Below are 14,753 nucleotides of genomic sequence, written 5' to 3' on the forward strand. Positions count from 1 at the left end.
TCCAATCTTACAGGACTCTATTGCTATAAATATTGTCATAAATAGTACCTTAGACTCCTTAGCATAGTAATAGACTCTTGTACCTAACCTTAATAAGCCTAAAGTGCTGTAAGTGATTTTAGCCATTCTAGAATTTCCACAAGATGAGCTGTTGGGTTAGCCACGCCCCCTTTTCCAAATTGTGGCGCTCCAAAGATACCAAATGAGTTTACTGAGACCAACAGAGCAGAAACAGCTGTCAAAAACAACAGCAAATAGCGCCCTCAACTGACAACTGTTATGAGCAACATGGCATAAAAATGGCATTATGCCTCAATAATTCACTGCAACTACAATACTATGAGAACAGTGCTGCCAATGATGCTTATAGCACCTTTAAAGGTTTTTTCATGGAAATGTATGCAAAACAATTTACCACTTCCTGAAAGATATTAATGAAATAAGTGTCGTAAGACATCTTACCTGTCTCTGTGACAGCTCTAGACTGTATAAACAGCAAACAAAATGCGTCAGCGGGCTCCGGTCAATGACGCTTTCTGCCTGTCAACCATTCAGCGGGTTCTCATAAAATTGTAGTTGCAGCGAATTATTTAGGTTTAATGCCATTTTTATGACATGTTGCTCATAGCAGGTGTCAGATGAAGGTGCTATTTTTCTGCTGTTGTTCTTGACAACCATTTCTGCTCGATTTCGGTAGCAATAAAGCTCATTTGGTGTCTTTGGAGTGCAGGGATTTGGGAAGAGGGGGCATGGCTTATCTAATATTTACACGTGTAAATTATATTTATAACAAAATCGAGTTGGATACAATTAAACTGGAAATACAAATATGACAATGTTAGATTCATAACACCCAGGGGTGCGTTTCCCATACAATGATGTAACTCGCTGCTGAACCACCATAGTACGATGCATCGTTAGAGAAACTAACTAGCTAGTCACGAGTGTTTCCCGAAACCCTAGTAACTATGTCGCACATTCATCGTTCGAACCATGTTGGTTCAACAATGTGGAGCTGTTGTTAATGACGTTACTCAGGGGGTGGAGTTATAACTTCTGCAGAGATCCAATGGATATCAACTTATAACAGCTAATTTACATGGACAGAAAACCATTTATTGTGAAAAAACGGCTTAAAACATGAAATAGTCATTTATGTTTATATGCACTTTGTAAGTGGCGTACTCTTTGCTACAGTAAGCGGTTTGGTCAATAAACAGCTCCACAGCAATGTAATTTCCCCGCAACGCTGCTATAAATAATGAACATGGCATCTGAGGACTACTTCTGTTATTTTCTGTTCTCCGTTGTTTTGCTTTATTTTCACATGCCCCTCTGTTGCTCGTGTGTTTGTTTTCATCGCGAACTCTCACAGCATTGAGCTGCAATAGTGGGGTTTCCCTCTTACCTCACTTTACTGCACTTGAGCACAAAACATATGCGCACTCTCCAAAAACGAATAAGAACGCCACTTTTATTCTTGACACAATGAAAGATATAGAATGAAATATATATGGAGTGAAAGATACAGACTGGGTCTGTCAAATAGGGCTCTGGTGAAGCTGTGTGGTGCTGCATGGCAACAAACATACGATTTTCAAGTTGCTTTTCAGTGACACAGAAGTTAAAACCCTTCACAATCTGAATTTAAATACAAAATATAATATCCCATTTGATGACCAAAAATACCCTGTCATTTTTTAACATGTGTTTTGAGTTAGTGCTTTTCTAATACACTGGGAATTCATCCAGTAGTTTAACATGATGCTCGTCTTGATAAATTCAAGGAGAACATGGGAGTGTACTCGGAGGACCAAGGCAAGTGATTCCATCAGGATATACTGGACTTTGAACGCCCCTACCAAGGACAGTATAACGAGAACATGAGGGGAGACTACATTTGGGGGCTGATTCGTGAAAGTGATTTACAGTATAATTGTATATCTCGAAAAACGACTCACTTCTAAATTTTTGTAGTCATTTTTGTAGTACTTTAGTATAATTACATGATCATTTGGATTCATGTGTTGTTTTTTTCTGACTTTATGTGAACAAAAAGACACATTCACCTGTTTTCTCATTGGAAATAGGTAAATTTCAAAATATCACTGTCCTGATCACAAAAGCAACGTTTGTGGGGAATAATAGCCATTTTCTATACTTTTGAGGCATAAGCAATTGGGAAATAACACTACCCAGGAACCAAAAAACAAAACAAAAAAATGGTGGCTTTACAAAGAATCCTACAGCTTGAGCACAGAAGGCAACACAGAAGTCAGGTAGTGTATATACGTAAATGCCTTCATAAGGACAAATTTCTCCCCACTTGTCTCTCTGTCTGATGACGACATCATAAGAACATTCTGGATTCCAAGGACCAAGATCCTTGAATTGCTGCAGGTTGTGAAACTACACCTTCAAAGGGTCACAAGAAGAAACTACGCCTTAAGTTCAGCAGTGCAGTTCTTAGCTACACTGCATTATTGTGCTGTTGGAAGTTTTATCGAGATGGTTGGTGATGGCCTGTGGCTCAGCAATTCTTAGGTCAGCAAGGCTGTGAAAGCAGTAACACCTTTGCTGTTACAGCTTATGAACACCACGCTGACTTTCTCCAAAACTCCTCAAAAATCCAGTCACAACATTGCAGTCATGGAAATTTGTTCAACTTCCTGAGGAGGAAGAGGGGGTCATGCTGGTGCAGATGATGATGAAGATGCTGCAGCTACTAATGATGATGATCTACTGAACCCACATCGAGACAGAATGCATCCTGCAGGAGCAGAAGTCAGAGAACATTTAATTCAGAAAATGTTTGGATACTTTTTTCATTCATTTATACTTTTTAAATACAGATTGGCTACTGTATTTTCTATTATTTCATCTGACAGACATAACTTGTGTTAATAAACATTTTGTGTAATTTCATACCTTGGTCTATGTTTTTCCCCCTGCAAACATTAATTGAAAGACTACTGCAAACAAGAAGTATACATTTGTTTTCTATAACAAAGTCTATTGAGAATATTCCATATTCTATTATATTCTACATCTGTGAACACCTCACAATAAACACAGACATGTTATCTCAAACAGAAATCATATATTTCAGGAACTATACACTTCCAGAGTGAGGAAAAAGGCTGGAAAAATCACTCTGGACCCCACTCACCCTGCCCACTACCTTTTTGGACTGTTTCCTTCTGGCCGACGCTTCAGAGATCTGAGCACCAGAACAACTGACATATTTTATATGTCTATGACCAGAACCGTCAAGCACAGGAACAAATTTTTCCCTCGGGCTATCCTTCTCATGAACAGTTAAAACTGCCCCATTGAGCAATGATTAACGTGCAATACACAGCTTAGTCTTTTTATAATACCCAACACATCCAACCTCTTCTGCCATTACATTCCCTTGCACTGTATATAACAGATTTGTATTTAGATTTGCACTACGTATGTGTATGTATGTATGTGTGTATGTCTGTATATATATATATATATATATATATATATATATATATATATATATATATATATATATATATATATACACTACCGGTCAAAAGTTTTGAAACACTTACTCGTTCTTTATTATAATTTTTCTTCACATTTTAAAATAAAAGTAAAGTCATTAAAACTATGGAATAACATAAATGGAACTATGGGAATTATGTTGTGACAAAACAAAATCCAAAATAAATCAAAACTGTGTTATATTTTAGCATCTTCAAAGTAGTCACCCTTTGCCTAGAATTTGCAGACATGTACTCATGACATTTTCTCAACCAACTTCTTGAGGTATCACCCTGGGATGCTTTTTAAACAGTATTGAAGGTGTTCCCATCTATGCTGGGCACTTATTGGCTGCTTTTCTTTATTATTTGGTCCAAGTCATCAATTTCAAAAACTTATATATATATATATATATATATATATATATATATATATATATATATATATATATATATATATATAATTTTTAGATTTATAATGAAATAAATTAATATGGTGGCACAATTATATTTTTGTCTACAAAACTAATTTCAAACATTAAGCATACGCCTTCAGATCAAAAGATTTTTAAGATCATGAGAAACATTTCAGTCAATGTTAATTTTTTATTCAGTTTTTAAATATTTTAAAAGTCTTGTTGCTGTTTTGTATTGTTGTACACTGGCAATAAAGCTCATTCTGATTCTGATTCTGACACATGTATATTTATACAATTATTGTTCATTTATTTGGGCATATTGGCTATATAAAATGACACTGTGATTTGAGAAATTATGTTTTATATATATGAAAGTGTAATATTTTAAAATATGTAAATGAATGAATTTTACACTTACATAGCGCTTTTCTGACAATATACTCAAAGTAGCCTATTGCATATATGTTGCATAGGCTATACTACAGTACAAATATCTTTTTATATCAGTGAAAACCATTAACATGCATATTGTGTTTTGTATAGCCATATGTGACATTTCTCTTTGGAAAATGTTGTAATAAAGGTATTCGCTTGTAAATAATAAAATAACTCACCTTTTCTACGCGAAAATGAAGCCAATCCTGTGTTCCAAACGTCATAAATAATGCCTTCGGAGGGCACTTCGAAGGGAGAACAACTGTGACAGTCACGCTGGAAGACAGTTTTAAAACTGAATTTCCAATAAAAATAACTTTGAGCACCACAACTCGAAGCCTTTCAAAGCTCTCAGAGTGGCGTCTTTGAAAGCAATAGGGCATAGGGGTGATAAGTCTGAATAGCACACTTTTTTTCTTTTTCCTTTATTTTTCTTTCCCTTTCCTTTTTTATTGGGAATGCATAAAAAGGTTAACAATTGTATAAATGTAAGTGCATATACATAAAAGGCATTGACATTAGATAAAAAAATAAAAAACTCTTAATATTTGTCCTGGTTCACGGCACACAAAACAATTCATCATAATATCTAAAAAAAAAAAAAAAAAGAAGAAGAATATTTCTTATTCATGAGCAATCTTAAAGACTAAGTACTCCACTTCAACTAAGAACTCAGTGAACATGGGTAGCTTTCTAAGATACCTCTGCTTGTGCAAATAAAATTTTGCTACAAGAATAAAAAAACAGTCTGAACTGAACACACTCTAAAGCAACTGAGGCGAAATCAATGACGTCAGAAGGAATTATGCTTCTATCCTCAGGCGAAAAGGTACCATGGCAACTACACAACTTTATGACGCTGTTTGCGAATGTTCGTTGGAACTACGGTTTCGGGAAACGCCAAATCGTTGAAATATGTCGGTAATGATTACATTTGCGACCATAGTTCGCTAACGATGCTTTTGGGAAAGGCACCCCAGACTGTTTAAAGGTATGTGATAATTGTAACATTGAAATTCTCGTGCCGATTTTTGACACCCTAGTTTGCTTATGGTTAGGGTAGGTGTGGGTGTAGGTGTGGCCTTTAGGGATAGCGACCAATGACAAGCTACTATGGGGTGGGCTTTAGGGATAGGGACCAAACAGATGGCAAAGAGTAAGTATAAGTAAAAACACGGCTGACATAAAGACACAAAAACACACAGAGTGAAAATATGAGCAATTCATCTGCTAAATAACAAAACTACCATATCTGCAAAATCTGCTCTGTATAGATATGTTTATAATTTACATATATTAATATATTTGTTTATTTTTTTGTATATTTTTCGAGGTGTTTTTATGTATATATCATTTTTTCTCCACAGTGCTTTAGTTTTTTTTTTTTTTTACTGATGTTTTAACTTTTATTCCATTTCGCACAAATTTTGGCCAACTTTTTCTTTTCCTTGATTTTGTTGCACTAAATAAAAATTTACGCACAGTTTTGTGGGTAGTTGATATGATATTTCAAGCATTGTCAGCAGTGTCCTGCGGTGTGACATTCTTTCTTCACCTTAAACTATTTTAAAAAGCATTTTCTTATTTTTTGTATTGTAATGGATAACCCTTTAAAATACAGTTGTATTTGTTAACATGAACTCACAATGAACATTACTTACTTAATAATCTTAGCCTGTGTACATTTCAATACTAATATATTTTTAACATTAAAAGTTTTATATGTTAGTTAACATTAATTAATGCAATATGATCCAACATGAACCAAACAATGACTGTATTTTTATAGCTAAATTAACATTAACCTAGATTAATAAATGCTGTAAAATTATATTTTGTAAACATTCTTTGTTCGTTATATATTTCATTAACTAATGTTTACAAATAAAACCTTATTGTTCTTGGACACGTTAGTAGTTATCTACTGAGTGCTTATTTTTTCATTTCAGTGTTATTAATATAATATAATAATATATTTTTCTCTCTCTCTCTCTCTCTCTCTCTCTCTCTCTCTCTCTCTCTCTCTCTCTCTCTCTCTCTCTCTCTCTCTCTCTCTCTCTCTCTCTCTCTCATTTATTATTATAATTTGTATAACCACTCATCAGATTTGCAGTGGTTCTATAGATGTTGTGGATGACAATATTCACACCGGTGGTCCCATTTTTGAGAGGCCTATAGGGCCCCTCAAACCCACGGGCCGGCTCTGTATAGAAATTCGTCATTATTCGTCACATTTAAAATAGACATTATTTATTTATTTATTTAACATGGTATTTCAAAGAAACACCACACATAGATTACTTCAGCATAACAATATTTTGCCGACTTTCGACGTGATTCTCACTTCTCATATTGCACCTCCAATTCAACGAAACGTTTTTAACGTTTTGTTTCACTAGATTTTCCTGTTTATATTAAATGGATCTGTAGGTTTCGTATTTTACTGCAGTGGAAAACCCTGAATTGGATTTTTCTGCATGTCAAAAAATAAAATAGTAGGCCTAATTAACCCTCAGTAGAACGCGGTAAAAATAAATCAACCAAAACAAATCATGAAAGGCAGAAATGTATTTAGGAATTACTTAGATATTTAAATACAATAGATTCCAATTTTCGATCTGATTGAAAAGGTAGGTAGAGTACTTGGTAAAGAAAACGATTGACTGCAGATAAAAAAAAGAAATGTTCTTTAAAAATACATTAAATACTACTACTACTTATGATATTATTATTATTATTATTATTATTATTATTATTATTATTATTATTATTATTCGTCGTCTAAATGTTTATACTACCGTAATTAAGGGTGACTCTGTCCCGCTTGCGGCTTTCTGTCTGCAGCACAGTAACCCACTGCAGGCTATTAATGTATTGATGCGCACAGAAAATGATCAGTTTCATCAGTCCGCGTAAATTATTCTGCCAAATGCAAGAATTATTCGCATTTTAATATATTTGTTATTTGTTAATCCCTAGAATGCAATGAATATGCCTTTAACCGCGCGCTAATTACCACTTTAATGTTAACCAAGGGTTTAATTTGATATAACAGAGTCTTGCATAGTTTTTGTGTGGATTTCTTGTGATATTAATGCCTGGTTGTTTTGCTTAATTATTGATTATAAACCTTTAAATATCCTATTTGTAAATTGTCGCCGCGCATATAAATTGCAGAACTGAAACTGTAATTTTAATTTTAATGTTTTGTAACAATATATTTAGTGCAATATTTCACTAAAGAGAAGGCTGAAATGTGTCACTGTGCTTTAGGTAATGTAAACTAAATAAAACTAAACGTAGAAAATTAATCAGATGGCTACACAAGATTAAAACATTTGACAACCGAACTAAATCCTCTACAACAAACCCTATAGCAATTAGCCTATGTGATTTGTTATATATATTAAAAAAATACAACTTTGTAGTCTAATACTGCATTTCATTTTCATACATTCTCTTTGGGGTTCTTTTTGAATTTACCAATAATAATAATCAATAAATTGAGTTTTCCAATAATACAAATTGTGTGAATTATTAATTATAAAATTAATTAGGCTGTTATTTATTTTAGTAACAGGTGAAACAGGTGTGTTGTTGTTGTTGTTGTTGTTGTTGTATATATATATATATATATATATATATATATATATATATATATATATATATATATATATATATATATATATGAGCAGTTCAATTTGTCCTCTCTCCTTGTAGCATATAGGCTATAATAAACAAGTTATACGTATATTGTTAGTGAGAGCTTAGCTTTCTCTCTCCCTATTTACAAATAATTTAATTTCGAGTTCAGGGGTATATGCCGTGAACTCCTGACCCTTTTTAGACCCAGCAGGAGATAATAATCCAGATTTTCATCAATCTGCTACATCCACAAATACTGTTACATATCCATTGAGACTAAGTAACATTACCTGCTCAGACTGCTAAATCTGTGAAATAATTAATCGCTGTTGTATGATCAAGATACCAACAGCGCCTATACAGAATTATGAACTCATGGACAAACGCAGTGCTCTACCCTTTTATAATTTAGCATATTTGCAAAAAAAAAAAAAAAAAAAAAAAAAAAAAATATATATATATATATATATATATATATATATATATATATATATATATATATATATATATATATATATATATTTAGGCCCTCCCACTGAATAATGCAAGTGCAAGGGAGAGCACAAATATAACTCCGTTATAGAAGCTAGATTATAGAAAATAGATAGCCTATGTTGAGACGGGCAAACCTATAGTTCACCACTGCAAGGGTCACGCAGCGGTCAGAGTTGAGTTCTCGCGCACTAGGCCCATTCAACATAGATTAAGCCACCATGTAGGCTTATATTTGGTATTCTTTAACTAACTAAATATGAACTCATTCAATATCTATCCTACATCCACCGATCAGCCTCAACATTAGATCCCATTCTAAGATGCTATTCTTCTCACCACAACTGTACAGAGCGATTATCTGCATTACCATAGACTTTGCCATTCTCTATTGATCTCTCTCGTCAACAAGGTGTTTCCGTCCACAGAACTGCCACTCACTGGATGTTTTTTTGTTTTTGGCAACATTCGGAGTAAATTTTACAGACTGTTGTGTGTGAAAGTCCCAGGAGATCAGCAGTTACAGAAATACTCAAACCAGCCGATCTGGCACCAACAATCATCCATGCGATTATCTAATCAGCCAATCGTGTGGCAGCAGTGCAGTGTATAAAATCATTCAGATATGGGTCAGGAGCTTCAGTCAGTGTTCACATCAACAATCAGAATGGGGAAAAATGTGATCTCAGTGATTTGGACTGTGGCATGATTGTTGGTGCCAGATGGGCTGGTCTGAGTATTTCTGTACCTGCTGATCTCCTCGGTTTTCACACACAGCTGTCTCTAGAATTGACTCAGAATAGTGCCAAAAACAAAAAAAAACATGCAGTGAGCAGCAGTTCTGTGGATGGAAATGCCTTGTTGATGAGAGAGGTCAACAGAGAATGGCCAGACTGGTTCGAACTGACAAAGTCTACGGTAACTCAGATAACCACTCTGTAAAACTGTGGTGAGAAGAACAGCACACACACACACACACACACACACACACACACACACACACACACACACTATATATATATATATATATATACATATATATATATATATATATATATATATATATATATATATGAGCTTGTGACTTGGTAAGTACAGAAAAGGCGTCATGTCCAGTGCAATAGGATAGGAATGGTTTTCATTTTATACATGCAGAAGCCAGTAGCTTCATAATTTTAATTATTAAAGAAGACTGTTATCTCACGTCATGGCTGCGGAAATTAAAAAACATCTCAACAAAATCTTAAAATACCTAATTGATTTAAGAAAACTATTTATATATACCAAATGTGGAGAATAGGATATTCAAACAATTTGGTACGGATTTCGAATTAAACGCTGTGTGACTCTGTGGCACGCGCTTCTGCTGGAGCCTGGACTCAGGTTCACGCGGAGGTCAGTCGTTCCAGGACAGGAAGTCACCAGCGTCACTTACGTCACTGACTAGAGCGCGTTCGTTGGCTTTTACAGTGCTTGGCTGGTCGCGCAGACAGGGCCGACACAAATAATATCTCACACATTAAAATCTGATTGCTGACAGATTGACTGAGGCTCTGTCATATTTCCGCGTGAAGCCAAAACAGTATAATTTTCCAGCGGAAACGGGTATTGATATTATGCACATGAACATTGAGCAGATTGCTCATCCCAAAACGAAGAGCATTTTAGCAAGAAAATAAAAAACACTAAACATTCACACAGAAACAGTCTAGTCTTGACAAAATAAAAATCTGACTCCCTGTGCAAGTGAAACCTGCTCTGTATTTTCAAACTCACAATGAAACGGGGGAACTTCGTCCATATTAATTGAGCATTTTGAAGATTAGGATAAATTATGGCCTTTTGAACATAAATGCATTTCAAATGTATTTATCAACACAGAACACCACTTAAAGCGGATATTTGAGCGTATGTAGCCTATACATGTATTAGTGCGGTCAGCTCTGGGGTCAAGCGCGCATGCCTGCATGTTACTGTCGCCACCAGCCGGCACGTCTGTGCACTCTCAAGTTCAACCTGCATATTTTCAATCTCTTCCCAAAGGCTATATTTACACAACATGTATTTTCTTTATGCTTTGTTAGATAAACTACTTGTTGCTACTTGTTTGTAGATACATATATAGATATAACATTTAGGCTACTTATTGTGGGTTACCATTATTATACCATTATGATACGCAAAATGATCTATAACTATATTTCCTAACGAAACATGTAACTAAGGCAACATCACTTTAAAATAATATAAAGATCAATAAAACAACTATTAAGGTACTTTTACCTAACTACTTTCAGTTTATTAAGAATATTTTATTCACTTACATTTAGGAGAAGATTCATCCATAGACACTCCCTTTAGAACAACTGTGGTTTCCAAAGTAATCTATGTGATACAGACAAACCATGCCCATATCTTCAGCTTTATGTTATCTATAATGCATCTAAGAGAATAATATAAAAAGTCTATTTAAATACAAATTGTGCCTGTTTTTGGGACCGCTGGGCCCTGTGAAGGAGTCCAGACTTTCCAAGAGCGTTAGAGCTTGAACGATCCACATTGTCAAAGACATGTGACTGCCAGTGTATCAGACACTCCCAGTTGCATTTGCTGTTTTGTGTCTTCCATTTCTCACTTCTGCCTTTCAGAAACTCTCTGAGCTCATATGCGGTCACTACATTCAGAATTCGTTTTGTTTTCCTACAGTTCTGGCAAGTGATTTTAATGTTAATGTTTTATCAACATTTATTATTGTCAGGCGCGGACAAGAATACACATTCATCCAGCTCGCGCTCAACCACTTGTTGCTTTGTGATCCCTGAAGTCCTGTATACCGTCCTGTTTTACATCTTTGTAATGTTGCCATATTGTGTGACCTCATATAATGCGTGCAGCATGTGGATCATGACAAACACGGAATGTTATGTATTTTGTGCCACGGTCACAGCTTTTACTAAAGGCTACATTTGCATTCACACGTTTTAATTGCTGAACTAATAATGTTAAACAGCTTGCCAAGGGTCCCACTGGGTCACGGGGAAAAGGGCAATTTCTACCTAATTAGCGCGTCTTCTCCAATCCTTAAACCGCCAGATGCATCGCCTGATGCCCTGATTAATGCTTTCAGAGCCGCGCACTTGCCCAGTCATGTTTTCAAACTTTGCCAGGTGTCATCTGAATGAACATCAATAGATTTTCTTTTCTCCATTTGAGTTATAAAAAAACCCCTTGCCGTTCATTAAAGAGTTGTGGTGTTTATAACTTTAGAATCGAGGTTTGGTAAATTGTTAAGTTAGATCACAGCAATATTTTGACGATAACGGATTTTTATGGTTTTACGTTCAATCAGACGATTGTTTAAACTGTTCTAAACGTTGACATAAAACGTTTAATCTGTAAAGAAAAAAATATTAAGTTTGAACTTAAATATTTATATGTCAGAAGTCTGAGAATTGTTTTAGCATTACATCTGCTTTTGAATATCAGGATGAGCATATAGGGCCTACTGACAACTCCATATTATTAAAAAAATAAATAAATAAAATAAAAAATAGGCCTATACGCTTTGTTTCATATCATTCACGTATAACTATTTATTATTTCTTTCTAAGCACGCTGTTTTTTTTATTTATGGAATGTTATGCGTACCACAGATAGGCAAAAAAAAAAAAAAAAAAAAAAAAAAAACACATTTTTAAAAGCACTCTATATTTGCTTTTATAAACATTAAATAGAATAAATACAATAATAATGCAACAGAGAATCTATTCAGAAACGCCCGTTTTGTGCAAACTCATTCTAACAGATTCTTACAGATTTTCAAGCAATTCCTTCAAATTGAAAATGTTTAAGTTTAGTTTTAAATGCAGCATTAGAAAGGCAATTCATGGGCAAAATCAAAATGATATTCGCAGACTAATAGGCCTACCACCAAACATGGTTTCAACAAAAATGAGGACAACTGAACATTTGCGAACAGACGGACAATTTTTGTTGGCATGTATGAAATTGACAGACTGAGGATTTTGACTAAAACACTCACAAGATTTGCCTTAATAAATCGGGCCGATCGCGTTGAAGTCACTCTTCTAAAGCCCACTAAAGAGAGTTCGCGCGACAGGTCGCGCGGCATTGCCCGACCCCACTCAGCGACTCTCTGATGGACCCCAGAGGGACCTGTGTTGAATTATTCGATTCTTTCTTTGCATGGTGCCACCTGGCAAATGCATAAGTTAGCTCAAACCATTGACCTTCGCGTATCCAGATATGATTATGCATTTTCCTGAGAAAATAAGAGACAAGTGTTATTTAACCCAGCCGTGCACGAAGAGAGTTGGGGACACAAAAAATATGTACAGTGATAGGTTGCTAAATGCTGAAATAATAAAATACAGTATCTAGCCTAAACATCAGAATATACGTCTGGATCCCCATCGTTTTAATGTGTTTAAAAAAATAAAAATAAAAAAATAAAAATTAAGATCATTAACAGTTGATTAACTGAGGCCGTTTATTCACAACTATTCACAATTATTCATTTTGAACATAGACATTTGGAGAAGAATATGAGTAAATTGGCGTGGCAAAAAAATCTAGAGGAAAATATGAGCTAGGCCTATAAACAAATATACAAATATATTTACAATTGATTCGGGTATTCAAATATAGTTGTAATGGAATGGTCAATATTTTACGTTTCTAAAGCTGTAAATACGTAAAAATGTTTACGTTTTAGATACTTTCAAACGTCCATATTGTATGTTTTAGTGTCTATTCAAACGTAAAAACATGTACGTTTAATGTTACAAATATTAACGTACAGATATCTACGTATATTAATGAGACCAGGCTGTATAAACACGATAAAACGTTTCTGATTTCAAAAGTTTGGTATTTTTTCAAGAATAGTAGCCTATCAATAATGTTCAGACGATAACGTTTTAGGCCTTAAGTGTTCGGCATGCTACAGCAGGATTTGATGGAGAAAAGCACAAGCAGTGTTAGCTGTTAGCTACTTTGCTGATGATGTTTTCTATTTAAACCTCTCTACGCTTGGCGCCCAATGATGGGGAATTAGCTCCAGTTCACAACAAGCTAATGATTTAAAGTGAACTTGATGTTCAGCCAGTCCTCGACAATTACACCCGTTTTTGCAGAGTAATAATTCTTTCATAATCATTTTGTTGTCCTTGGCAACATTAAATTCTTACTTAAAATCGTCCATAAATTCCTTCGTTACAAAAAAAAAAAAAAACGTATTTTATAAAGAATAAATTCTAGCTCGTGAACATCTGTCATAGTGAGAAGTGCAGATTGGAGTGTGAAACGTATAGGCCTACTCTGTATAATGTGTACTTACAGAACCAAACATGTCCGAAGTGCTATATCGGTTTTGACATTGTGCATGAACACTTCCCCCTTGTGGACTTGAGGGCTCGTTTTCCCAAAGTCAGAGCTGTGATTTGTTTTTTTTTTTTTTGACGTAATTACTTATAGAGCATATTATTCGTAAATAACTCACATATCCTTTGGAACATGTATCATAGCATAGCCTACTTTATAACAGCTGTCAAAACATGTCTGTCATAAAAAAAAGGGTCATAATTTGTTAATAAAAATGTTTCTTTTAAACTGCTTGGTTTTTCCCTATTGTCTGAGATTGCCTTTTTTTTTTTTTTTTTTTTTTTTTTTACATGTGGGCATTGCATTGTTTATTAAAAATATTTTCAAGATTTTGGTGCAGGACAGAGTATGGATGAGAAGTGTAGACCCAGAATGTTTATTAAATGGGCCCATTGGATAGAATTTTTACAACTAGAAAATGAACTAGAAAATGTTGGCACATTGACATTCAAATTACTGTAATATAAAATCCACTTTCAGATGTCTTGTTCAGAGCTATTTTGAATTCCTAATATTTGCCACTAGTAATTGAGCAACAATTTCACATCCCAACATTTCAGCATTGAAGCAACATTACACCAATTATGTGATGTTTCAGGAAGTGAAATGAGGTGTATTTTGGATTCAAAACAGGCTCCTTAGAATCAAAAATCAAGAAATTTGCTGTGTGTTTTCTGTGAAAGAAAACAACCTAATAATAAAAAAAAAAAAAAAGCATAGCCATTGATGAAAATCTATTATTAAACTTTTTTTTGCAAAAACAAATCTTTGTGTTACTTTCGTACCCTTGTCTTTTTCTTATTTAAAAACTAAATAAAATAATAATAAACATGAGAGTTTCTTT

The 14,753-nt window shown here is 34.4% G+C and overlaps 1 long non-coding RNA gene across 1 annotated transcript; it reads right to left on the minus strand.

Moving 5' to 3' along the window:
• Window positions 1–1,473: 1,473 nt before the first annotated feature.
• On the minus strand, window positions 1,474–11,051 carry LOC127455574 (uncharacterized). The gene is made up of 3 exons (XR_007899693.1): window positions 10,831–11,051; window positions 4,549–4,645; window positions 1,474–2,770 (listed from the first exon to the last, which is right to left on the minus strand). It is a non-coding gene; the product is annotated as an uncharacterized LOC127455574 (long non-coding RNA).
• Window positions 11,052–14,753: the final 3,702 nt, after the last annotated feature.

Source organism: Myxocyprinus asiaticus, chromosome 17 (assembly GCF_019703515.2).
Source record: "Myxocyprinus asiaticus isolate MX2 ecotype Aquarium Trade chromosome 17, UBuf_Myxa_2, whole genome shotgun sequence".
Lineage (NCBI taxonomy): Eukaryota > Metazoa > Chordata > Actinopteri > Cypriniformes > Catostomidae > Myxocyprinus > Myxocyprinus asiaticus.